Source organism: Ambystoma mexicanum, assembly GCF_040938575.1.
Source record: "Ambystoma mexicanum isolate Mex_15411 chromosome 12 unlocalized genomic scaffold, UKY_AmexF1_1 Mex_chr12_unloc.1, whole genome shotgun sequence".
NCBI classification, from domain to species: Eukaryota; Metazoa; Chordata; class Amphibia; order Caudata; family Ambystomatidae; genus Ambystoma; species Ambystoma mexicanum.
In genome coordinates this window covers 5,756,060-5,782,127 of record NW_027182322.1, presented here as the reverse complement: position 1 = coordinate 5,782,127, position 26,068 = coordinate 5,756,060, and the positions used below count along the sequence as shown (strand labels likewise).

Here is a 26,068-nt window from a genome sequence, read left to right as displayed (position 1 = left end):
GAGCATTGATGGTCTTGTGAGAGTTTACAGCTGTTATTGACCCTGTCCCCTTCCATTGCAGAGTTTTCTCCCTATAAGAAGTGCAGAGGCTCCCTCCGGGGTGCTAATAGTACATTTATTTTTTTGCGCAGGAGAAGTGCTCTTCACCAATTGCACGTGCCAAATCACCCGAAGGCCACCACCATAAAATTCAGGCATTCATGTTCATGCGTCCTCCATGTTATGTCCTTATAAAGGGATGCATGTTCATGATGACTCCATGTCACACCTGCATACAAGGATGCATGTTCATGCCGCCTCGTTCTCTTGGCTTCATACAGGGATTTTATCTCCTCCCTGTCTTACCCTCATGCAGGGATGCATGACCAATGCTCCTTCCCTTCTCGCCCGCATACATGGATGCACGTTCATGTCTCCTCGTTCTCTCGGCTTCATACGGGGATCATATCTCCTCCCTGTCTCACCCTCATGCAGGGATGCATGACCAATGCTCCTTCCTGTCTCGCCCGCATACATGGAGGCACGTTCACGCCTCCTCCTTCTCTCGGCTTCATACGGGGATCATATCTCCTCCCTGTCTCACCCTCATGCAGGGATGCATGACCAATGCTCCTTCCCTTCTCGCCTGCATACATGGATGCACGTTCACGCCTCCTCCTTCTCTTGGCTTCATACGGGGATCATATCTCCTCCCTGTCTCACCCTCATGCAGGGATGCATGACCAATGCTCCTTCCTGTCTCGCCCGCATACATGGATGCACGTTCACGCCTCCTCCTTCTCTCGGCTTCATACGGGGATCATATCTCCTCCCTGTCTCACCCTCATGCAGGGATGCATGACCAATGCTCCTTCCCTTCTCGCCTGCATACATGGATGCACGTTCACGCCTCCTCCTTCTCTCGGCTTCTTACGGGGATCATATCTCCTCAATGTGTCACCCTCACTTCCAACATGTGTAACTTCTTGTTCTCTTTGACGTCTGGGGCATGGGTGGCTACTGCACAGCTCTAGATGTCGCCCACCTGCAAGGTGCTATGGAAAGCACGTTTCCACATTGGACGTGCTATATTAACCCCCTCTCCCCAAATACAATAAAAATAAAGAAATATATGTGCTTCCATAATGTCTACCTTCTAATGTTTCATATGTGTAAGCACATTGTCCTCCTCCTGACCACATTCTAAAACTATGTGCAAATTGTTCCTTCCATAAACTGTCACTTCCTTGGCCCTTTATTTATAATGACTGTTATACTCTCTCTCTTTCCGCCACAGTATAAAAAAGACTAGCACACCTCATGATTGGACTAAGAAATTCCTGTCATTTAGTTGGAAATGATTTTCCCATTATCCCCAAAAACTCCTCACTGTGTCTAAGAACGGTTTTTTTCACAGGACAATACAGATCAGATTGACTTGAAAGGTCCTTTCACGCGACTACAGAATGCTTCTCATTCCACTAAAAGATACGCCAGTGCCTACAATAGCCTAGGACTAGACTATGAGTCCCAATGTAGAAAGACCACAAGTCCACAGATATGCCTGTTTATTTAAACATCTGTATTATCATCAGCGTGTGACTGTAAAGGCGGGACCTTGCGCTCTCTGTAACGCGCTCCATTGGCAACATCAGTTAAATGTCGTTGGTTCAATCCCTCGCGGATGTTGTTTTTATTCCCATTTGTAACTGGGAAATACGGTTGCTGCAATACATATGTCTTAATCAAGCTAGTGGTTATTGACGTAAATGGCAGTGTTATAATGTTTCATGTACTGCAAATGTCACCACATAATGCGCTCTTAATTAGATTTGGTTGAAATACATTACAGTCACCCGATGAAAAAGTGTGCAAAGAGCATTAAAGAAACAAAAGGTTCAGAACAGTAACAGGACATATCGAATTGTTTCAGTCCTCCACAGAGATTGACAATGTATTAATGGAAATTCTAAAATATCTGCCCAACCGCCGTGACATTGCCTCACCGCAATGCCGTGACTCGGATTCGAACCGAGGTTGCTGCGGCCACAACGCAGAGTACTAACCACTATACGATCACAGCGAGCTACTTGGGCTGCTACAATGTGACGCTCCACCTCTATCATAAGCTGTACTCCATCTGTGATGTCATGACTCATGTTTGAATTAAAGGTTGGTTGTGATGTTATCCATGAGAATAAGTGGACACCTGATCCCCAGTCACTTATTTAAGATCTCAATAATCAAGTCAGAATCCAAATGAAAGTCATCAAAGTGGAGCCAATTAGAAATAATACAGTTACACAAACCTGGCAATGGTGCTGCAGCCAGGGCCGATAATGACCCGCCAGCCTGAGAGCAGGAAAGTGTGAGAGCATTGATGGTCTTGTGAGAGTTTACAGCTGTTATTGACCCTGTCCCCTTCCATTGCAGAGTTTTCTCCCTATAAGAAGTGCAGAGGCTCCCTCCGGGGTGCTAATAGTACATTTATTTTTTTGCGCAGGAGAAGTGCTCTTCACCAATTATACGTGCCAAATCACCCGAAGGCCACCACCATAAAATTCAGGCATTCATGTTCATACGTCCTCCATGTTATGTCCTTATAAAGGGATGCATGTTCATGATGACTCCATGTCACACCTGCATACAAGGATGCATGTTCATGCCGCCTCGTTCTCTTGGCTTCATACAGGGATTTTATCTCCTCCCTGTCTCACCCTCATGCAGGGATACATGACCAATGCTCCTTCCCTTCTCGCCCGCATACATGGATGCACGTTCATGTCTCCTCGTTCTCTTGGCTTCATACGGGGATTTTATCTCCTCCCTGTCTCACCCTCATGCAGGGATGCATGACCAATGCTCCTTCCCTTCTCGCCTGCATACATGGATGCACGTTCACGCCTCCTCCTTCTCTCGGCTTCTTACGGGGATCATATCTCCTCAATGTGTCACCCTCACTTCCAACATGTGTAACTTCTTGTTCTCTTTGACGTCTGGGGCATGGGTGGCTACTGCACAGCTCTAGATGTCGCCCACCTGCAAGGTGCTATGGAAAGCACGTTTCCACATTGGACGTGCTATATTAACCCCCTCTCCCCAAATACAATAAAAATAAAGAAATATATGTGCTTCCATAATGTCTACCTTCTAATGTTTCATATGTGTAAGCACATTGTCCTCCTCCTGACCACATTCTAAAACTATGTGCAAATTGTTCCTTCCATAAACTGTCACTTCCTTGGCCCTTTATTTATAATGACTGTTATACTCTCTCTCTTTTCGCCACAGTATAAAAAAGACTAGCACACCTCATGATTGGACTAAGAAATTCCTGTCATTTAGTTGGAAATGATTTTCCCATTATCCCCAAAAACTCCTCACTGTGTCTAAGAACGCTTTTTTTCACAGGACAATACAGATCAGATTGACTTGAAAGGTCCTTTCACGCGACTACAGAATGCTTCTCATTCCACTAAAAGATACGCCAGTGCCTACAATAGCCTTGGACTAGACTATGAGTCCCAATGTAGAAAGACCACAAGTCCACAGATATGCCTGTTTATTTAAACATCTGTATTATCATCAGCGTGTGACTGTAAAGGCGGGACCTTGCGCTCTCTGTAACGCGCTCCATTGGCAACATCAGTTAAATGTCGTTGGTTCAATCCCTCGCGGATGTTGTTTTTATTCCCATTTGTAACTGGGAAATACGGTCGCTGCAATACATATGTCTTAATCAAGCTAGTGGTTATTGACGTAAATGGCAGTGTTATAATGTTTCATGTACTGCAAATGTCACCACATAATGCGCTCTTAATTAGATTTGGTTGAAATACATTACAGTCACCCGATGAAAAAGTGTGCAAAGAGCATTAAAGAAACAAAAGGTTCAGAACAGTAACAGGACATATCGAATTGTTTCAGTCCTCCACAGAGATTGACAATGTATTAATGGAAATTCTAAAATATCTGCCCAACCGCCGTGACATTGCCTCACCGCAATGCCATGACTCGGATTCGAACTGAGGTTGCTGCGGCCACAACGCAGAGTACTAACCACTATACGATCACGGCGAGCTACTTGGGCTGCTACAATGTGACGCTCCACCTCTATCATAAGCTGTACTCCATCTGTGATGTCATGACTCATGTTTGAATTAAAGGTTGGTTGTGATGTTATCCATGAGAATAAGTGGACACCTGATCCCCAGTCACTTATTTAAGATCTCAATAATCAAGTCAGAATCCAAATGAAAGTCATCAAAGTGGAGCCAATTAGAAATAATACAGTTACACAAACCTGGCAATGGTGCTGCAGCCAGGGCCGATAATGACCCGCCAGCCTGAGAGCAGGAAAGTGTGAGAGCATTGATGGTCTTGTGAGAGTTTACAGCTGTTATTGACCCTGTCCCCTTCCATTGCAGAGTTTTCTCCCTATAAGAAGTGCAGAGGCTCCCTCCGGGGTGCTAATAGTACATTTATTTTTTTGCGCAGGAGAAGTGCTCTTCACCAATTATATGTGCCAAATCACCCGAAGGCCACCACCATAAAATTCAGGCATTCATGTTCATACGTCCTCCATGTTATGTCCTTATAAAGGGATGCATGTTCATGATGACTCCATGTCACACCTGCATACAAGGATGCATGTTCATGCCGCCTCGTTCTCTTGGCTTCATACAGGGATTTTATCTCCTCCCTGTCTCACCCTCATGCAGGGATGCATGACCAATGCTCCTTCCCTTCTCGCCCGCATACATGGATGCACGTTCATGTCTCCTCGTTCTCTCGGCTTCATACGGGGATTTTATCTCCTCCCTGTCTCACCCTCAGGAAGGGATGCATGACCAATGCTCCTTCCCTTCTCGCCCGCATACATGGATGCACGTTCATGTCTCCTCGTTCTCTCGGCTTCATACGGGGATCATATCTCCTCCCTGTCTCACCCTCATGCAGGGATGCATGACCAATGCTCCTTCCTGTCACGCCCGCATACATGGATGCACGTTCACGCCTCCTCCTTCTCTCGGCTTCATACGGGGATCATATCTCCTCCCTGTCTCACCCTCATGCAGGGATGCATGACCAATGCTCCTTCCCTTCTCGCCTGCATACATGGATGCACGTTCACGCCTCCTCCTTCTCTTGGCTTCATACGGGGATCATATCTCCTCCCTGTCTCACCCTCATGCAGGGATGCATGACCAATGCTCCTTCCTGTCTCGCCCGCATACATGGATGCACGTTCACGCCTCCTCCTTCTCTCGGCTTCATACGGGGATCATATCTCCTCCCTGTCTCACCCTCATGCAGGGATGCATGACCAATGCTCCTTCCCTTCTCGCCTGCATACATGGATGCACATTCACGCCTCATCCTTCTCTCGGCTTCATACGGGGATCATATCTCCTCAATGTGTCACCCTCACTTCCAACATGTGTAACTTCTTGTTCTCTTTGACGTCTGGGGCATGGGTGGCTACTGCACAGCTCTAGATGTCGCACACCTGCAAGGTGCTATGGAAAGCACGTTTCCACATTGGACGTGCTATATTAACCCCCTCTCCCCAAATACAATAAAAATAAAGAAATATATGTGCTTCCATAATGTCTACCTTCTAATGTTTCATATGTGTAAGCACATTGTCCTCCTCCTGACCACATTCTAAAACTATGTGCAAATTGTTCGTTCCATAAACTGTCACTTCCTTGGCCCTTTATTTATAATGACTGTTATACTCTCTCTCTTTCCGCCACAGTATAAAAAAGCATAGCACACCTCATGATTGGACTAAGAAATTCCTGTCATTTAGTTGGAAATGATTTTCCCATTATCCCCAAAAACTCCTCACTGTGTCTAAGAACGCTTTTTTTCACAGGACAATACAGATCAGATTGACTTGAAAGGTCCTTTCACGCGACTACAGAATGCCTCTCATTCCACTAAAAGATACGCCAGTGCCTACAATAGCCTAGGACTAGACTATGAGTCCCAATGTAGAAAGACCACAAGTCCACAGATATGCCTGTTTATTTAAACATCTGTATTATCATCAGCGTGTGACTGTAAAGGCGGGACCTCGCGCTCTCTGTAACGCGCTCCATTGGCAACATCAGTTAAATGTCGTTGGTTCAATCCCTCGCGGATGTTGTTTTTATTCACATTTGTAACTGGGAAATACTGTCGCTGCAATACATATGTCTTAATCAAGCTAGTGGTTATTGACGTAAATGGCAGTGTTATAATGTTTCATGTACTGCAAATGTCACCACATAATGCGCTCTTAATTAGATTTGGTTGAAATACATTACAGTCACCCAATGAAAAAGTGTGCAAAGAGCATTAAAGAAACAAAAGGTTCAGAACAGTAACAGGACATATCGAATTGTTTCAGTCCTCCACAGAGTTTGACAATGTATTAATGGAAATTCTAAAATATCTGCCCAACCGCCGTGACATTGCCTCACCGCAATGCCGTGACTCGGATTCGAACCGAGGTTGCTGCGGCCACAAAGCAGAGTACTAACCACTATACGATCACAGCGAGCTACTTGGGCTGCTACAATGTGACGCTCCACCTCTATCATAAGCTGTACTCCATCTGTGATGTCATGACTCATGTTTGAATTAAAGGTTGGTTGTGATGTTATCCATGAGAATAAGTGGACACCTGATCCCCAGTCACTTATTTAAGATCTCAATAATCAAGTCAGAATCCAAATGAAAGTCATCAAAGTGGAGCCAATTAGAAATAATACAGTTACAGAAACCTGGCAATGGTGCGGCAGCCAGGGCCGATAATGGCCCGCCAGCCTGAGAGCAGGAAAGTGTGAGAGCATTGATCGTCTTGTGAGAGTTTACAGCTGTTATTGACCCTGTCCCCTTCCATTGCAGAGTTTTCTCCCTATAAGAAGTGCAGAGGCTCCCTCCGGGGTGCTAATAGTACATTTATTTTTTTGAGCAGGAGAAGTGCTCTTCACCAATTGCACGTGCCAAATCACCCGAAGGCCACCACCATAAAATTCAGGCATTCATGTTCATGCGTCCTCCATGTTATGTCCTTATAAAGGGATGCATGTTCATGATGACTCCATGTCACACCTGCATACAAGGATGCATGTTCATGCCGCCTCGTTCTCTTGGCTTCATACAGGGATTTTATCTCCTCCCTGTCTCACCCTCATGCAGGGATGCATGACCAATGCTCCTTCCCTTCTCGCCCGCATACATGGATGCACGTTCATGTCTCCTCGTTCTCTCGGCTTCATACGGGGATCATATCTCCTCCCTGTCTCACCCTCATGCAGGGATGCATGACCAATGCTCCTTCCTGTCTCGCCCGCATACATGGATGCACGTTCACGCCTCCTCCTTCTCTCGGCTTCATACGGGGATCATATCTCCTCCCTGTCTCACCCTCATGCAGGGATGCATGACCAATGCTCCTTCCCTTCTCGCCTGCATACATGGATGCACGTTCACGCCTCCTCCTTCTCTCGGCTTCATACGGGGATCATATCTCCTCAATGTCTCACCCTCATGCAGGGATGCATGACCAATGCTCCTTCCCTTCTCGCCTGCATACATGGATGCACGTTCACGCCTCCTCCTTCTCTCGGCTTCATACAGGGATCATATCTCCTCCCTGTCTCACCCTCATGCAGGGATGCATGACCAATGCTCCTTCCTGTCTCGCCCGCATACATGGATGCACGTTCACGCCTCCTCCTTCTCTCGGCTTCATACGGGGATCATATCTCCTCCCTGTCTCACCCTCATGCAGGGATGCATGACCAATGCTCCTTCCCTTCTCGCCTGCATACATGGATGCACGTTCACGCCTCCTCCTTCTCTCGGCTTCATACGGGGATCATATCTCCTCAAATGTCTCACCCTCACTTCCAACATGTGTAACTTCTTGTTCTCTTTGACGTCTGGGGCATGCTCTAGATGTCGCCCACCTGCAAGGTGCTATGGAAAGCACTTTTCCACATTGGACGTGCTATATTAACCCCCTCTCCCCAAATACAATAAAAATAAAGAAATATATGTGCTTCCATAATGTCTACCTTCTAATGTTTCATATGTGTAAGCACATTGTCCTCCTCCTGACCACATTCTAAAACTATGTGCATATTGTTCCTTCCATAAACTGTCACTTCCTTGGCCCTTTATTTATAATGACTGTTATACTCTCTCTCTTTCCGCCACAGTATAAAAAAGCCTAGCACACCTCATGATTGGACTAAGAAATTCCTGTCATTTAGTTGGAAATGATTTTCCCATTATCCCCAAAAACTCCTCACTGTGTCTAAGAACGCTTTTTTTCACAGGACAATACAGATCAGATTGACTTGAAAGGTCCTTTCACGCGACTACAGAATGCCTCTCATTCCACTAAAAGATACGCCAGTGCCTACAATAGCCTAGGACTAGACTATGAGTCCCAATGTAGAAAGACCACAAGTCCACAGATATGCCTGTTTATTTAAACATCTGTATTATCATCAGCGTGTGACTGTAAAGGCGGGACCTCGCGCTCTCTGTAACGCGCTCCATTGGCAACATCAGTTAAATGTCGTTGGTTCAATCCCTCCCGGATGTTGTTTTTATTCCCATTTGTAACTGGGAAATACTGTCGCTGCAATACATATGTCTTAATCAAGCTAGTGGTTATTGACGTAAATGGCAGTGTTATAATGTTTCATGTACTGCAAATGTCACCACATAATGCGCTCTTAATTAGATTTGGTTGAAATACATTACAGTCACCCGATGAAAAAGTGTGCAAAGAGCATTAAAGAAACAAAAGGTTCATAACAGTAACAGGACATATCGAATTGTTTCAGTCCTCCACAGAGATTGCCAATGTATTAATGGAAATTCTAAAATATCTGCCCAACTGCCGTGACATTGCCTCACCGCAATGCCGTGACTCGGATTCGAAACGAGGTTGCAGCGGCCACAACGCAGAGTACTAACCACTATATGATCACGGCGAGCTACTTGGGCTGCTATAATGTGACGTTCCACCTCTATCATAAGCTGTACTCCATCTGTGATGTCATGACTCATGTTTGAATTAAAGGTTGGTTGTGATGTTATCCATGAGAATAAGTGGACACCTGATCCCCAGTCACTTATTTAAGATCTCAATAATCAAGTCAGAATCCAAATGAAAGTCATCAAAGTGGAGCCAATTAGAAATAATACAGTTACACAAACCTGGCAATGGTGCGGCAGCCAGGGCCGATAATGGCCCGCCGCCCTGAGAGCAGGAAAGTGTGAGAGCAGTGATGGTCTTGTGAGAGTTTACAGCTGTTATTGACCCTGTCCCCTTCCATTGCAGAGTTTTCTCCCTATAAGAAGTGCAGAGGCTCCCTCCGGGGTGCTAATAGTACATTTATTTTTTTGCGCAGGAGAAGTGCTCTTCACCAATTGCACGTGCCAAATCACCCGAAGGCCACCACCATAAAATTCAGGCATTCATGTTCATGCGTCCTCCATGTTATGTCCTTATAAAGGGATGCATGTTCATGATGACTCCATGTCACACCTGCATACAAGGATGCATGTTCATGCCGCCTCGTTCTCTTGGCTTCATACAGGGATTGTATCTCCTCCCTGTCTCACCCTCATGCAGGGATGCATGACCAATGCTCCTTCCCTTCTCACCCGCATACATGGATGCACGTTCATGTCTCCTCGTTCTCTCGGCTTCATACGGGGATTTTATCTCCTCCCTGTCTCACCCTCAGGAAGGGATGCATGACCAATGCTCCTTCCCGTCTCGCCCGCATACATGGATGCACGTTCACGCCTCCTCCTTCTCTCTGCTTCATACGGGGATCATATCTCCTCCCTTTCTCACCCTCATGCAGGGATGCATGACCAATGCTCCTTCCTGTCTCGCCCGCATACATGGATGCACGTTCACGCCTCCTCCTTCTCTCGGCTTCATACGGGGATCATATCTCCTCCCTGTCTCACCCTCATGCAGGGATGCATGACCAATGCTCCTTCCCTTCTCGCCTGCATACATGGATGCACGTTCACGCCTCCTCCTTCTCTCGGCTTCATACAGGGATCATATCTCCTCCCTGTCTCACCCTCATGCAGGGATGCATGACCAATGCTCCTTCCTGTCTCGCCCGCATACATGGATGCACGTTCACGCCTCCTCCTTCTCTCGGCTTCATACAGGGATCATATCTCCTCCCTGTCTCACCCTCATGCAGGGATGCATGACCAATGCTCCTTCCCTTCTCGCCTGCATACATGGATGCACGTTCACGCCTCCTCCTTCTCTCGGCTTCATACGGGGATCATATCTCCTCAATGTCTCACCCTCACTTCCAACATGTGTAACTTCTTGTTCTCTTTGACGTCTGGGGCATGGGTGGCTACTGCACAGCTCTAGATGTCGCCCACCTGCAAGGTGCTATGGAAAGCACTTTTCCACATTGGACGTGCTATATTAACCCCCTCTCCCCAAATACAATAAAAATAAAGAAATATATGTGCTTCCATAATGTGTACCTTCTAATGTTTCATATGTGTAAGCACATTGTCCTCCTCCTGACCACATTCTAAAACTATGTGCAAATTGTTCCTTCCATAAACTGTCACTTCCTTGGCCCTTTATTTATAATGACTGTTATACTCTCTCTCTTTCCGCCACAGTATAAAAAAGCCTAGCACACCTCATGATTGGACTAAGAAATTCCTGTCATTTAGTTGGAAATGATTTTCCCATTATCCCCAAAAACTCCTCACTGTGTCTAAGAACGCTTTTTTTCACAGGACAATACAGATCAGATTGACTTGAAAGGTCCTTTCACGCGACTACAGAATGCCTCTCGTTCCACTAAAAGATACGCCAGTGCCTACAATAGCCTAGGACTAGACTATGAGTCCCAATGTAGAAAGACCACAAGTCCACAGATATGCCTGTTTATTTAAACATCTGTATTATCATCAGCATGTGACTGTAAAGGCGGGACCTCGCGCTCTCTGTAACGCGCTCCATTGGCAACATCAGTTAAATGTCGTTGGTTCAATCCCTCGCGGATGTTGTTTTTATTCCCATTTGTAACTGGGAAATACTGTCGCTGCAATACATATGTCTTAATCAAGCTAGTGGTTATTGACGTAAATGGCAGTGTTATAATGTTTCATGTACTGCAAATGTCACCACATAATGCGCTCTTAATTAGATTTGGTTGAAATACATTACAGTCACCCGATGAAAAAGTGTGCAAAGAGCATTAAAGAAACAAAAGGTTCATAACAGTAACAGGACATATCGAATTGTTTCAGTCCTCCACAGAGATTGCCAATGTATTAATGGAAATTCTAAAATATCTGCCCAACTGCCGTGACATTGCCTCACCGCAATGCCGTGACTCGGATTCGAACCGAGGTTGCTGCGGCCACAACGCAGAGTACTAACCACTATACGAGAGCTACTTGGGCTGCTACAATTTGACGTTCCACCTCTATCATAATCTGTACTCCATCTGTGATGTCATGACTCATGTTTGAATTAAAGGTTGGTTGTGATGTTATCGATGAGAATAAGATGACACCTGATCCCCAGTCACTTATTTAAGATCTCAATAATCAAGTCAGAATCCAAATGAAAGTCATCAAAGTGGAGCCAATTAGAAATAATATAGTTACACAAACCTGGCAATGGTGCGGCAGCCAGGGCCGATAATGGCCCGCCAGCCTGAGAGCAGGGAAGTGTGAGAGCAGTGATGGTCTTGTGAGAGTTTACAGCTGTTATTGACCATGTCCCCTTCCATTGCAGAGTTTTCTCCCTATAAGAAGTGCAGAGGCTCCCTCTGGGGTGCTAATAGTAAATTTATTTTTTTGCGCAGGAGAAGTGCTCTTCACCAATTGCACGTGCCAAATCACCCGAAGGCCACCACCATAAAATTCAGGCATTCATGTTCATGCGTCCTCCATGTTTTGTCCTTATAAAGGGATGCATGTTCATGATGACTCCATGTCACACCTGCATACAAGGATGCATGTTCATGCCGCCTCGTTCTCTTGGCTTCATACAGGGATTTTATCTCCTCCCTGTCTCACCCTCATGCAGGGATGCATGACCAATGCTCCTTCCCTTCCTGCCCGCATACATGGATGCACGTTCATGTCTCCTCTTTCTCTCTGCTTCATACGGGGATTTTATCTCCTCCCAGTCTCACCCTCAGGAAGGGATGCATGACCAATGCTCCTTCCCGTCTCGCCCGCATACATGGATGCACGTTCACGCCTCCTCCTTCTCTCGGCTTCATACGGGGATCATATCTCCTCCCTGTCTCACCCTCATGCAGGGATGCATGACCAATGCTCCTTCCTGTCTCGCCCGCATACATGGATGCACGTTCACGCCTCCTCCTTCTCTCGGCTTCATACGGGGATCATATCTCCTCCCTGTCTCACCCTCATGCAGGGATGCATGACCAATGCTCCTTCCCTTCTCGCCCGCATACATGGATGCACGTTCACGCCTCCTCCTTCTCTCGGCTTCATACGGGGATCATATCTCCTCCCTGTCTCACCCTCATGCAGGGATGCGTGACCAACACTCCTTCCTGTCTCGCCCGCATACATGGATGCACGTTCACGCCTCCTCCTTCTCTCGGCTTCATACGGGGATCATATCTCCTCCCTGTCTCACCCTCATGCAGGGATGCATGCCCAATGCTCCTTCCCTTCTCGCCTGCATACATGGATGCACGTTCACGCCTCCTCCTTCTCTCGGCTTCATACGGGGATCATATCTCCTCCCTGTCTCACCCTCATGCAGGGATGCATGACCAATGCTCCTTCCTGTCTCGCCCGCATACATGGATGCACGTTCACGCCTCCTCCTTCTCTCGGCTTCATACGGGGATCATATCTCCTCCCTGTCTCACCCTCATGCAGGGATGCATGACCAATGCTCCTTCCCTTCTCGCCTGCATACATGGATGCACGTTCATGCCTCCTCCTTCTCTCGGCTTCATACGGGGATAATATCTCCTCAATGTCTCACCCTCACTTCCAACATGTGTAACTTCTTGTTCTCTTTGACTTCTGGGGCATGGGTGGCTACTGCACAGCTCTAGATGTCGCCCACCTGCAAGGTGCTATGGAAAGCACTTTTCCACATTGGACGTGCTATATTAACCCCCTCTCCCCAAATACAATAGAAATAAAGAAATATATGTGCTTCCATAATGTCTACCTTATAATGTTTCATATGTGTAAGCACATTGTCCTCCTCCTGACCACATTCTAAAACTATGTGCAAATTGTTCCTTCCATAAACTGTCACTTCCTTGGCCCTTTATTTATAATGACTGTTATACTCTCTCTCTTTCCGCCACAGTATAAAAAAGCCTAGCACACCTCATGATTGGACTAAGAAATACCTGTCATTTAGTTGGAAATGATTTTCCCATTATCCCCAAAAACTCTTCACTGTGTCGAAGAACGCTTTTTTTCACAGGACAATACAGATCAGATTGACTTGAAAGGCCCTTTCACGCGACTACAGAATGCCTCTCATTCCACTAAAAGATACGCCAGTGCCTACAATAGCCTAGGACTAGACTATGAGTCCCAATGTAGAAAGACCACAAGTCCACAGATATGCCTGTTTATTTAAACATCTGTATTATCATCAGCGTGTGACTGTAAAGGCGGGACCTCGCGCTCTCCGTAACGCGCTCCATTGGCAACATCAGTTAAATGTCGTTGGTTCAATCCCTCGCGGATGTTGTTTTTATTCCCATTTGTAACTGGGAAATACTGTCGCTGCAATACATATGTCTTAATCAAGCTAGTGGTTATTGACGTAAATGGCAGTGTTATAATGTTTCATGTACTGCAAATGTCACCACATAATGCGCTCTTAATTAGATTTGGTTGAAATACATTACAGTCACCCGATGGAAAAGTGTGCAAAGAGCATTAAAGAAACAAAAGGTTCATAACAGTAACAGGACATATCGAATTGTTTCAGTCCTCCACAGAGATTGCCAATGTATTAATGGAAATTCTAAAATATCTGCCCAACTGCTGTGACATTGCCTCACCGAAATGCCGTGACTCGGATTCGAACCGAGGTTGCTGCGGCCACAACGCAGAGTACTAACCACTATACGATCACAACGAGCTACTTGGGCTGCTACAATTTGACGTTCCACCTCTATCATAATCTGTACTCCATCTGTGATGTCATGACTCATGTTTGAATTAAAGGTTGGTTGTGATGTTATCGATGAGAATAAGATGACACCTGATCCCCAGTCACTTATTTAAGATCTCAATAATCAAGTCAGAATCCAAATGAAAGTCATCAAAGTGGAGCCAATTAGAAATAATATAGTTACACAAACCTGGCAATGGTGCGGCAGCCAGGGCCGATAATGGCCCGCCAGCCTGAGAGCAGGGAAGTGTGAGAGCAGTGATGGTCTTGTGAGAGTTTACAGCTGTTATTGACCATGTCCCCTTCCATTGCAGAGTTTTCTCCCTATAAGAAGTGCAGAGGCTCCCTCTGGGGTGCTAATAGTAAATTTATTTTTTTGCGCAGGAGAAGTGCTCTTCACCAATTGCACGTGCCAAATCACCCGAAGGCCACCACCATAAAATTCAGGCATTCATGTTCATGCGTCCTCCATGTTATGTCCTTATAAAGGGATGCATGTTCATGATGACTCCATGTCACACCTGCATACAAGGATGCATGTTCATGCCGCCTCGTTCTCTTGGCTTCATACAGGGATTTTATCTCCTCCCTGTCTCACCCTCATGCAGGGATGCATGACCAATGCTCCTTCCCTTCCTGCCCGCATACATGGATGCACGTTCATGTCTCCTCTTTCTCTCTGCTTCATACGGGGATTTTATCTCCTCCCAGTCTCACCCTCAGGAAGGGATGCATGACCAATGCTCCTTCCCGTCTCGCCCGCATACATGGATGCACGTTCACGCCTCCTCCTTCTCTCGGCTTCATACGGGGATCATATCTCCTCCCTGTCTCACCCTCATGCAGGGATGCATGACCAATGCTCCTTCCTGTCTCGCCCGCATACATGGATGCACGTTCACGCCTCCTCCTTCTCTCGGCTTCATACGGGGATCATATCTCCTCCCTGTCTCACCCTCATGCAGGGATGCATGACCAATGCTCCTTCCCTTCTCGCCTGCATACATGGATGCACGTTCACGCCTCCTCCTTCTCTCGGCTTCATACGGGGATCATATCTCCTCCCTGTCTCACCCTCATGCAGGGATGCATGACCAACACTCCTTCCTGTCTCGCCCGCATACATGGATGCACGTTCACGCCTCCTCCTTCTCTCGGCTTCATACGGGGATCATATCTCCTCCCTGTCTCACCCTCATGCAGGGATGCATGCCCAATGCTCCTTCCCTTCTCGCCTGCATACATGGATGCACGTTCACGCCTCCTCCTTCTCTCGGCTTCATACGGGGATCATATCTCCTCCCTGTCTCACCCTCATGCAGGGATGCATGACCAATGCTCCTTCCTGTCTCGCCCGCATACATGGATGCACGTTCACGCCTCCTCCTTCTCTCGGCTTCATACGGGGATCATATCTCCTCCCTGTCTCACCCTCATGCAGGGATGCATGACCAATGCTCCTTCCCTTCTCGCCTGCATACATGGATGCACGTTCATGCCTCCTCCTTCTCTCGGCTTCATACGGGGATAATATCTCCTCAATGTCTCACCCTCACTTCCAACATGTGTAACTTCTTGTTCTCTTTGACTTCTGGGGCATGGGTGGCTACTGCACAGCTCTAGATGTCGCCCACCTGCAAGGTGCTATGGAAAGCACTTTTCCACATTGGACGTGCTATATTAACCCCCTCTCCCCAAATACAATAGAAATAAAGAAATATATGTGCTTCCATAATGTCTACCTTATAATGTTTCATATGTGTAAGCACATTGTCCTCCTCCTGACCACATTCTAAAACTATGTGCAAATTGTTCCTTCCATAAACTGTCACTTCCTTGGCCCTTTATTTATAATGACTGTTATACTCTCTCTCTTTCCGCCACAGTATAAAAAAGCCTAGCACACCTCATGATTGGACTAAGAAATACCTGTCATTTAGTTGGAAATGATTTTCCCATTATCCCCAAAAACTCTTCACTGTGTCGAAGAACGCTTTTTTTCACAGGACAATACAGATCAGATTGACTTGAAAGGCCCTTTCACGCGACTACAGAATGCCTCTCATTCCACTAAAAGATACGCCAGTGCCTACAATAGCCTAGGACTAGACTATGAGTCCCAATGTAGAAAGACCACAAGTCCACAGATATGCCTGTTTATTTAAACATCTGTATTATCATCAGTGTGTGACTGTAAAGGCGGGACCTCGCGCTCTCTGTAACGCGCTCCATTGGCAACATCAGTTAAATGTCGTTGGTTCAATCCCTCGCGGATGTTGTTTTTATTCCCATTTGTAACTGGGAAATACTGTCGCTGCAATACATATGTCTTAATCAAGCTAGTGGTTATTGACGTAAATGGCAGTGTTATAATGTTTCATGTACTGCAAATGTCACCACATAATGCGCTCTTAATTAGATTTGGTTGAAATACATTACAGTCACCCGATGGAAAAGTGTGCAAAGAGCATTAAAGAAACAAAAGGTTCATAACAGTAACAGGACATATCGAATTGTTTCAGTCCTCCACAGAGATTGCCAATGTATTAATGGAAATTCTAAAATATCTGCCCAACTGCTGTGACATTGCCTCACCGAAATGCCGTGACTCGGATTCGAACCGAGGTTGCTGCGGCCACAACGCAGAGTACTAACCACTATACGATCACAACGAGCTACTTGGGCTGCTACAATGTGACGTTCCACCTCTATCATAAGCTGTACTCCATCTGTGATGTCATGACTCATGTTTGAATTAAAGGTTGGTTGTGATGTTATCCATGAGAATAAGTGGACACCTGATCCCCAGTCACTTATTTAAGATCTCAATAATCAAGTCAGAATCCAAATGAAAGTCATCAAAGTGGAGCCAATTAGAAATAATATAGTTACACAAACCTGGCAATGGTGCAGAAGCCAGGGCCGATAATGGCCCGCCAGCCTGAGAGCAGGAAAGTGTGAGAGCAGTGATGGTCTTGTGAGAGTTTACAGCTGTTATTGACCCTGTCCCCTTCCATTGCAGAGTTTTCTCCCTATAAGAAGTGCAGAGGCTCCCTCCGGGGTGCTAATAGTAAATTTATTTTTTTGCGCAGGAGAAGTGCTCTTCACCAATTGCACGTGCCAAATCACCCGAAGGCCACCACCATAAAATTCAGGCATTCATGTTCATGCGTCCTCCATGTTATGTCCTTATAAAGGGATGCATGTTCATGATGACTCCATGTCACACCTGCATACAAGGATGCATGTTCATGCCGCCTCGTTCTCTTGGCTTCATACAGGGATTTTATCTCCTCCCTGTCTCACCCTCATGCAGGGATGCATGACCAATGCTCCTTCCCTTCTCGCCTGCATACATGGATGCACATTCATGTCTCCTCGTTCTCTCGGCTTCATACAGGGATTTTATCTCCTCCCTGTCTCACCCTCAGGAAGGGATGCATGACCAATGCTCCTTCCCGTCTCGCCCACATACATGGATGCACGTTCACGCCTCCTCCTTCTCTCGGCTTGATACGGGGATCATATCTCCTCCCTGTCTCACCCTCATGCAGGGATGCATGACCAATGCTCCTTCCTGTCTCGCCCGCATACATGGATGCACGTTCACGCCTCCTCCTTCTCTCGGCTTCATACGGGGATCATATCTCCTCCCTGTCTCACCCTCATGCAGGGATGCATGACCAATGCTCCTTCCCTTCTCGCCTGCATACATGGATGCACGTTCACGCCTCCTCCTTCTCTCGGCTTCATACGGGGATCATATCTCCTCCCTCTCCCACCCTCATGCAGGGATGCATGACCAATGCTCCTTCCTGTCTCGCCCGCATACATGGATGCACGTTCACGCCTCCTCCTTCTCTCGGCTTCATACGGGGATCATATCTCCTCCCTGTCTCACCCTCATGCAGGGATGCATGACCAATGCTCCTTCCCTTCTCGCCTGCATACATGGATGCACGTTCATGCCTCCTCCTTCTCTCGGCTTCATACGGGGATCATATCTCCTCAATGTCTCACCCTCACTTCCAACCTTTGTAACTTCTTGTTCTCTTTGACGTCTGGGGCATGGGTGGCTACTGCACAGCTCTAGATGTCGCCCACCTGCAAGGTGTTATGGAAAGCACTTTTCCACATTGGACGTGCTATATTAACCCCCTCTCCCCAAATACAATAAAAATAAAGAAATATATGTGCTTCCATAATGTGTACCTTCTAATGTTTCATATGTGTAAGCACATTGTCCTCCTCCTGACCACATTCTAAAACGATGTGCAAATTGTTCCTTCCATAAACTGTCACTTCCTTGGCCCTTTATTTATAATGACTGTTATACTCTCTCTCTTTCCGCCACAGTATAAAAAAGCCTAGCACACCTCATGATTGGACTAAGAAATTCCTGTCATTTAGTTGGAAATGATTTTCCCATTATCCCCAAAAACTCCTCACTGTGTCTAAGAACGCTTTTTTTCACAGGACAATACAGATCAGATTGACTTGAAAGGTCCTTTCACGCGACTACAGAATGCCTCTCATTCCACTAAAAGATACGCCAGTGCCTACAATAGCCTAGGACTAGACTATGAGTCCCAATGTAGAAAGACCACAAGTCCACAGATATGCCTGTTTATTTAAACATCTGTATTATCATCAGCGTGTGACTGTAAAGGCGGGACCTCGCGCTCTCTGTAACGCGCTCCATTGGCAACATCAGTTAAATGTCGTTGGTTCAATCCCTCGCGGATGTTGTTTTTATTCCCATTTGTAACTGGGAAATACTGTCGCTGCAATACATATGTCTTAATCAAGCTAGTGGTTATTGACGTAAATGGCAGTGTTATAATGTTTCATGTACTGCAAATGTCACCACATAATGCGCTCTTAATTAGATTTGGTTGAAATACATTACAGTCACCCGATGAAAAAGTGTGCAAAGAGCATTAAAGAAACAAAAGGTTCATAACAGTAACAGGACATATCGAATTGTTTCAGTCCTCCACAGAGATTGCCAATGTATTAATGGAAATTCTAAAATATCTGCCCAACTGCAGTGACATTGCCTCACCGCAATGCTGTGACTCGGATTCGAACCGAGGTTGCTGCGACCACAACACAGAGTACTAACCACTATAAGATCACGGCGAGCTACTTGGGCTGCTAAAACGCTAAGTTCCACCTCTATCATAAGCTGTACTCCATCTGTGATTTCATGACTCATGTTTGAATTAAAGGTTGGTTGTGATGTTATCCATGAGAATAAGTGGACACCTGATTCCCAGTCACTTATTTAAGATCTCAATAATCAAGTCAGAATCCAAATGAAAGTCATCAAAGTGGAGCCAATTAGAAATAATATAGTTGCACAAACCTGGCAATGGTGCGGCAGCCAGGGCCGATAATGGCCCGCCAGCCTGAGAGCAGGAAAGTGTGGGAGCAGTGATGGTCTTGTGAGAGTTTACAGCTGTTATTGACCCTGTCCCCTTCCATTGCAGAGTTTTCTCCCTATAAGAAGTGCAGAGGCTCCCTCCGGGGTGCTAATGGTAAATTTATTTTTTTGCGCAGGAGAAGTGCTCTTCACAAATTGCACGTGCCAAATCACCTGAAGGCCACCACCATAAAATTCAGGTATTCATGTTCATGCGTCCTCCATGTTATGTCCTTATAAAGGGATGCATGTTCATGATGACTCCATGTCACACCTGCATACAAGGATGCATGTTCATGCCGCCTCGTTCTCTTGGCTTCATACAGGGATTTTATCTCCTCCCTGTCTCACCCTCATGCAGGGATGCATGACCAATGCTCCTTCCCTTCTCGCCTGCATACATGGATGCACATTCATGTCTCCTCGTTCTCTCTGCTTCATACAGGGATTTTATCTCCTCCCTGTCTCACCCTCAGGAAGGGATGCATGACCAATGCTCCTTCCCGTCTCACCCGCATACATGGATGCACGTTCACGCCTCCTCCTTCTCTCGGCTTCATACGGGGATCATATCTCCTCCCTGTCTCACCCTCATGCAGGGATGCATGACCAATGCTCCTTCCTGTCTCGCCCACATACATGGATGCACGTTCACGCCTCCTCCTTCTCTCGGCTTCATACGGGGATCATATCTCCTCCCTGTCTCACCCTCATGCAGGGATGCATGACCAATGCTCCTTCCCTTCTCGTCTGCATACATGGATGCACGTTCACGCCTCCTCCTTCTCTCGGCTTCATACAGGGATCATATCTCCTCCCTGTCTCACCCTCATGCAGGGATGCATGACCAATGCTCCTTCCTGTCTCGCCCGTATACATGGATGCACGTTCATGCCTCCTCCTTCTCTCGGCTTCATACGGGGATCATATCTCCTCCCTGTCTCACCCTCATGCAGGGATGCATGACCAATGCTCCTTCCCTTCTCGCCTGCATACATGGATGCACGTTCATGCCTCCTCCTTCTCTCGGCTTCATACGGGGATCATATCTCCTCAATGTCTCACCCTCACTTCCAACATGTGTAACTTCTTGTTCTCTTTGACGTCTGGGGCATGGGTGGCTACTGCACAGCTCTAGATGTCGCCCACCTGCAAGGTGCTATGGAAAGCACTTTTCCACATTGGACGTGCTATATTAACCCCCTCTCCCCAAATACAATAAAAATAAAGAAATATATGTGCTTCCATAATGTCTACCTTCTAATGTTTCATATGTGTAAGCACATTGTCCTCCTCCTGACCACATTCTAAAACTATGTGCAAATTGTTCCTTCCATAAACTGTCACTTCCTTGGCCCTTTATTTATAATGACTGTTATACTCTCTCTCTCTTTCCACCACAGTATAAAAAAGCCTAGCACACCTCATGATTGGACTAAGAAATTCCTGTCATTTAGTTGGAAATGATTTTCCCATTATCCCCAAAAACTCCTCACTGTGTCTAAGAACGCTTTTTTTCACAGGACAATACAGATCAGATTGACTTGAAAGGTCCTTTCACGCGACTACAGAATGCCTCTCATTCCACTAAAAGATACGCCAGTGCCTACAATAGCCTAGGACTAGACTATGAGTCCCAATGTAGAAAGACCACAAGTCCACAGATATGCCTGTTTATTTAAACATCTGTATTATCATCAGCGTGTGACTGTAAAGGCGGGACCTCGCGCTCTCTGTAACGCGCTCCATTGGCAACATCAGTTAAATGTCGTTGGTTCAATCCCTCGCGGATGTTGTTTTTATTCCCATTTGTAACTGGGAAATACTGTCGCTGCAATACATATGTCTTAATCAAGCTAGTGGTTGTTGACGTAAATGGCAGTGTTATAATGTTTCATGTACTGCAAATGTCACCACATAATGCGCTCTTAATTAGATTTGGTTGAAATACATTACAGTCACCCGATGAAAAAGTGTGCAAAGAGCATTAAAGAAACAAAAGGTTCATAACAGTAACAGGACATATCGAATTGTTTCAGTCCTCCACAGAGATTGCCAATGTATTAATGGAAATTCTAAAATATCTGCCCAACTGCAGTGACATTGCCTCACCGCAATGCTGTGATTCGGATTCGAACCGAGGTTGCTGCGACCACAACACAGAGTACTAACCACTATAAGATCACGGCGAGCTACTTGGGCTGCTAAAACGCGAAGTTCCACCTCTATCATAAGCTGTACTCCATCTGTGATTTCATGACTCATGTTTGAATTAAAGGTTGGTTGTGATGTTATCCATGAGAATAAGTGGGCACCTGATCCCCAGTCACTTATTTAAGATCTCAATAATCAAGTCAGAATCCAAATGAAAGTCATCAAAGTGGAGCCAATTAGAAATAATATAGTTACACAAACCTGGCAATGGTGCGGCAGCCAGGGCCGATAATGGCCCGCCAGCCTGAGAGCAGGAAAGTGTGAGAGCAGTGATGGTCTTGTGAGAGTTTACAGCTGTTATTGACCCTGTCCCCTTCCATTGCAGAGTTTTCTCCATATAAGAAGTGCAGAGGCTCCCTCCTGGGTGCTAATAGTAAATTTATTTTTTGCGCAGGAGAAGTGCTCTTCACCAATTGCACGTGCCAAATCACCAGAAGGCCACCACCATAAAATTCAGGCATTCATGTTCATGCGTCCTCCATGTTATGTCCTTATAAAGGGATGCATGTTCATGATGACTCCATGTCACACCTGCATACAAGGATGCATGTTCATGCCGCCTCGTTCTCTTGGCTTCATACAGGGATTTTATCTCCTCCCTGTCTCACCCTCATGCAGGGATGCATGACCAATGCTCCTTCCCTTCTCGCCCGCATACATGGATGCACGTTCATGTCTCCTCGTTCTCTCTGCTTCATACGGGGATTTTATCTCCTCCCTGTCTCACCCTCAGGAAGGGATGCATGACCAATGCTCCTTCCCGTCTCGCCCGCATACATGGATGCACGTTCACGCCTCCTCCTTCTCTCGGCTTCATACGGGGATCATATCTCCTCCCTGTCTCACCCTCATGCAGGGATGCATGACCAATGCTCCTTCCTGTCTCGCCCGCATACATGGATGCACGTTCACGCCTCCTCCTTCTCTCGGCTTCATACGGGGATCATATCTCCTCCCCGTCTCACCCTCATGCAGGGATGCATGACCAATGCTCCTTCCCTTCTCGCCTGCATACATGGATGCACGTTCACGCCTCCTCCTTCTCTCAGCTTAATACAGGGATCATATCTCCTCCCTGTCTCACCCTCATGCAGGGATGCATGACCAATGCTCCTTCCCTTCTCGTCTGCATACATGGATGCACGTTCACGCCTCCTCCTTCTCTCGGCTTCATACAGGGATCATATCTCCTCCCTGTCTCACCCTCATGCAGGGATGCATGACCAATGCTCCTTCCTGTCTCGCCCGTATACATGGATGCACGTTCATGCCTCCTCCTTCTCTTGGCTTCATACGGGGATCATATCTCCTCCCTGTCTCACCCTCATGCAGGGATGCATGACCAATGCTCCTTCCCTTCTCGCCTGCATACATGGATGCACGTTCATGCCTCCTCCTTCTCTCGGCTTCATACGGGGATCATATCTCCTCAATGTCTCACCCTCACTTCCAACATGTGTAACTTCTTGTTCTCTTTGACGTCTGGGGCATGGGTGGCTACTGCACAGCTCTAGATGTCGCCCACCTGCAAGGTGCTATGGAAAGCACTTTTCCACATTGGACGTGCTATATTAACCCCCTCTCCCCAAATACAATAAAAATAAAGAAATATATGTGCTTCCATAATGTCTACCTTCTAATGTTTCATATGTGTAAGCACATTGTCCTCCTCCTGACCACATTCTAAAACTATGTGCAAATTGTTCCTTCCATAAACTGTCACTTCCTTGGCCCTTTATTTATAATGACTGTTATACTCTCTCTCTCTTTCCGCCACAGTATAAAAAAGCCTAGCACACCTCATGATTGGACTAAGAAATTCCTGTCATTTAGTTGGAAATGATTTTCCCATTATCCCCAAAAACTCCTCACTGTGTCTAAGAACGCTTTTTTTCACAGGACAATACAGATCAGATTGACTTGAAAGGTCCTTTCACGCGACTACAGAATGCCTCTCATTCCACTAAAAGATACGCCAGTGCCTACAATAGCCTAGGACTAGACTATGAGTCCCAATGTAGAAAGACCACAAGTCCACAGATATGCCTGTTTATTTAAACATCTGTATTATCATCAGCGTGTGACTGTAAAGGCGGGACCTCGCGCTCTCTGTAACGCGCTCCATTGGCAACATCAGTTAAATGTCGTTGGTTCAATCCCTCGCGGATGTTGTTTTTATTCCCATTTGTAACTGGAAAATACTGCCGCTGCAATACATATGTCTTAATCAAGCTAGTGGTTGTTGACGTAAATGGCAGTGTTATAATGTTTCATGTACTGCAAATGTCACCACATAATGCGCTCTTAATTAGATTTGGTTGAAATACATTACAGTCACCCGATGAAAAAGTGTGCAAAGAGCATTAAAGAAACAAAAGGTTCATAACAGTAACAGGACATATCGAATTGTTTCAGTCCTCCACAGAGATTGCCAATGTATTAATGGAAATTCTAAAATATCTGCCCAACTGCCGTGACATTGCCTCACCGCAATGCCGTGACTCGGATTCGAACCGAGGTTGCTGCGACCACAACACAGAGTACTAACCACTATACGATCACAGCGAGCTACTTGGGCTGCTACAATGTGACGTTCCACCTCTATCATAAGCTGTACTCCATCTGTGATGTCATGACTCATGTTTGAATTAAAGGTTGGTTGTGATGTTATCCATGAGAATAAGTGGACACCTGATCCCCAGTCACTTATTTAAGATCTCAATAATCAAGTCAGAATCCAAATGCAAGTCATCAAAGTGGAGCCAATTACAAATAATATAGTTACACAAACCTGGCAATGGTGCGGCAGCCAGGGCCGATAATGGCCCGCCAGCCTGAGAGCAGGAAAGTGTGAGAGCAGTGATGGTCTTGTGAGAGTTTACAGCTGTTATTGACCCTGTCCCCTTCCATTGCAGAGTTTTCTCCCTATAAGAAGTGCAGAGGCTCCCTCCGGGGCGCTAATAGTACATTTATTTTTTTGCACAGGAGAAGTGCTCTTCGCCAATTGCACGTGCCAAATCACCCGAAGGCCACCACCATAAAATTCAGGCATTCATGTTCATGCGTCCTCCATGTTATGTCCTTATAAAGGGATGCATGTTCATGATGACTCCATGTCACACCTGCATACAAGGATGCATGTTCATGCCGCCTCGTTCTCTTGGCTTCATACAGGGATTTTATCTCCTCCCTGTCTCACCCTCATGCAGGGATGCATGACCAATGCTCCTTCCCTTCTCGCCCGCATACATGGATGCACGTTCATGTCTCCTCGTTCTCTCTGCTTCATACGGGGATTTTATCTCCTCCCTGTCTCACCCTCAGGAAGGGATGCATGACCAATGCTCCTTCCCGTCTCGCCCGCATACATGGATGCACGTTCACGCCTCCTCCTTCTCTCGGCTTCATACGGGGATCATATCTCCTCCCTGTCTCACCCTCATGCAGGGATGCATGACCAATGCTCCTTCCTGTCTCGCCCGCATACATGGATGCACGTTCACGCCTCCTCCTTCTCTCGGCTTCATACGGCGATCATATCTCCTCCCTGTCTCACCCTCATGCAGGGATGCATGACCAATGCTCCTTCCCTTCTCGTCTGCATACATGGATGCACGTTCACGCCTCCTCCTTCTCTCGGCTTCATACGGGGATCATATCTCCTCCCTGTCTCACCCTCATGCAGGGATGCATGACCAACGCTCCTTCCTGTCTCGCCCGCATACGTGGATGCACGTTCACGCCTCCTCCTTCTCTCGGCTTCAGACGGGGATCATATCTCCTCCCTGTCTCACCCTCATGCAGGGATGCATGACCAATGCTCCTTCCCTTCTCGCCTGCATACATGGATGCACGTTCACGCCTCCTCCTTCTCTCGGCTTCATACGGGGATCATATCTCCTCAATGTCTCACCCTCACTTCCAACATGTGTAACTTCTTGTTCTCTTTGACGTCTGGGGCATGGGTGGCTACTGCACAGCTCTAGATGTCGCCCACCTGCAAGGTGCTATGGAAAGCACTTTTCCACATTGGACGTGCTATATTAACCCCCTCTCCCCAAATACAATAAAAATAAAGAAATATATGTGCTTCCATAATGTCTACCTTCTAATGTTTCATATGTGTAAGCACATTGTCCTCCTCCTGACCACATTCTAAAACTATGTGCAAATTGTTCCTTCCATAAACTGTCACTTCCTTGGCCCTTTATTTATAATGACTGTTATACTCTCTCTCTTTC

General features: G+C 46.4%; 1 non-coding gene across 1 annotated transcript; it reads right to left on the bottom strand.

Moving 5' to 3' along the window:
* Positions 1–1,990: 1,990 nt before the first annotated feature.
* On the bottom strand, positions 1,991–2,062 carry TRNAH-GUG (transfer RNA histidin (anticodon GUG)). Its single transcript has one exon. It is a non-coding gene; the product is annotated as a tRNA-His (tRNA).
* Between the last annotated feature and the right edge of the window lie 24,006 nt (positions 2,063–26,068).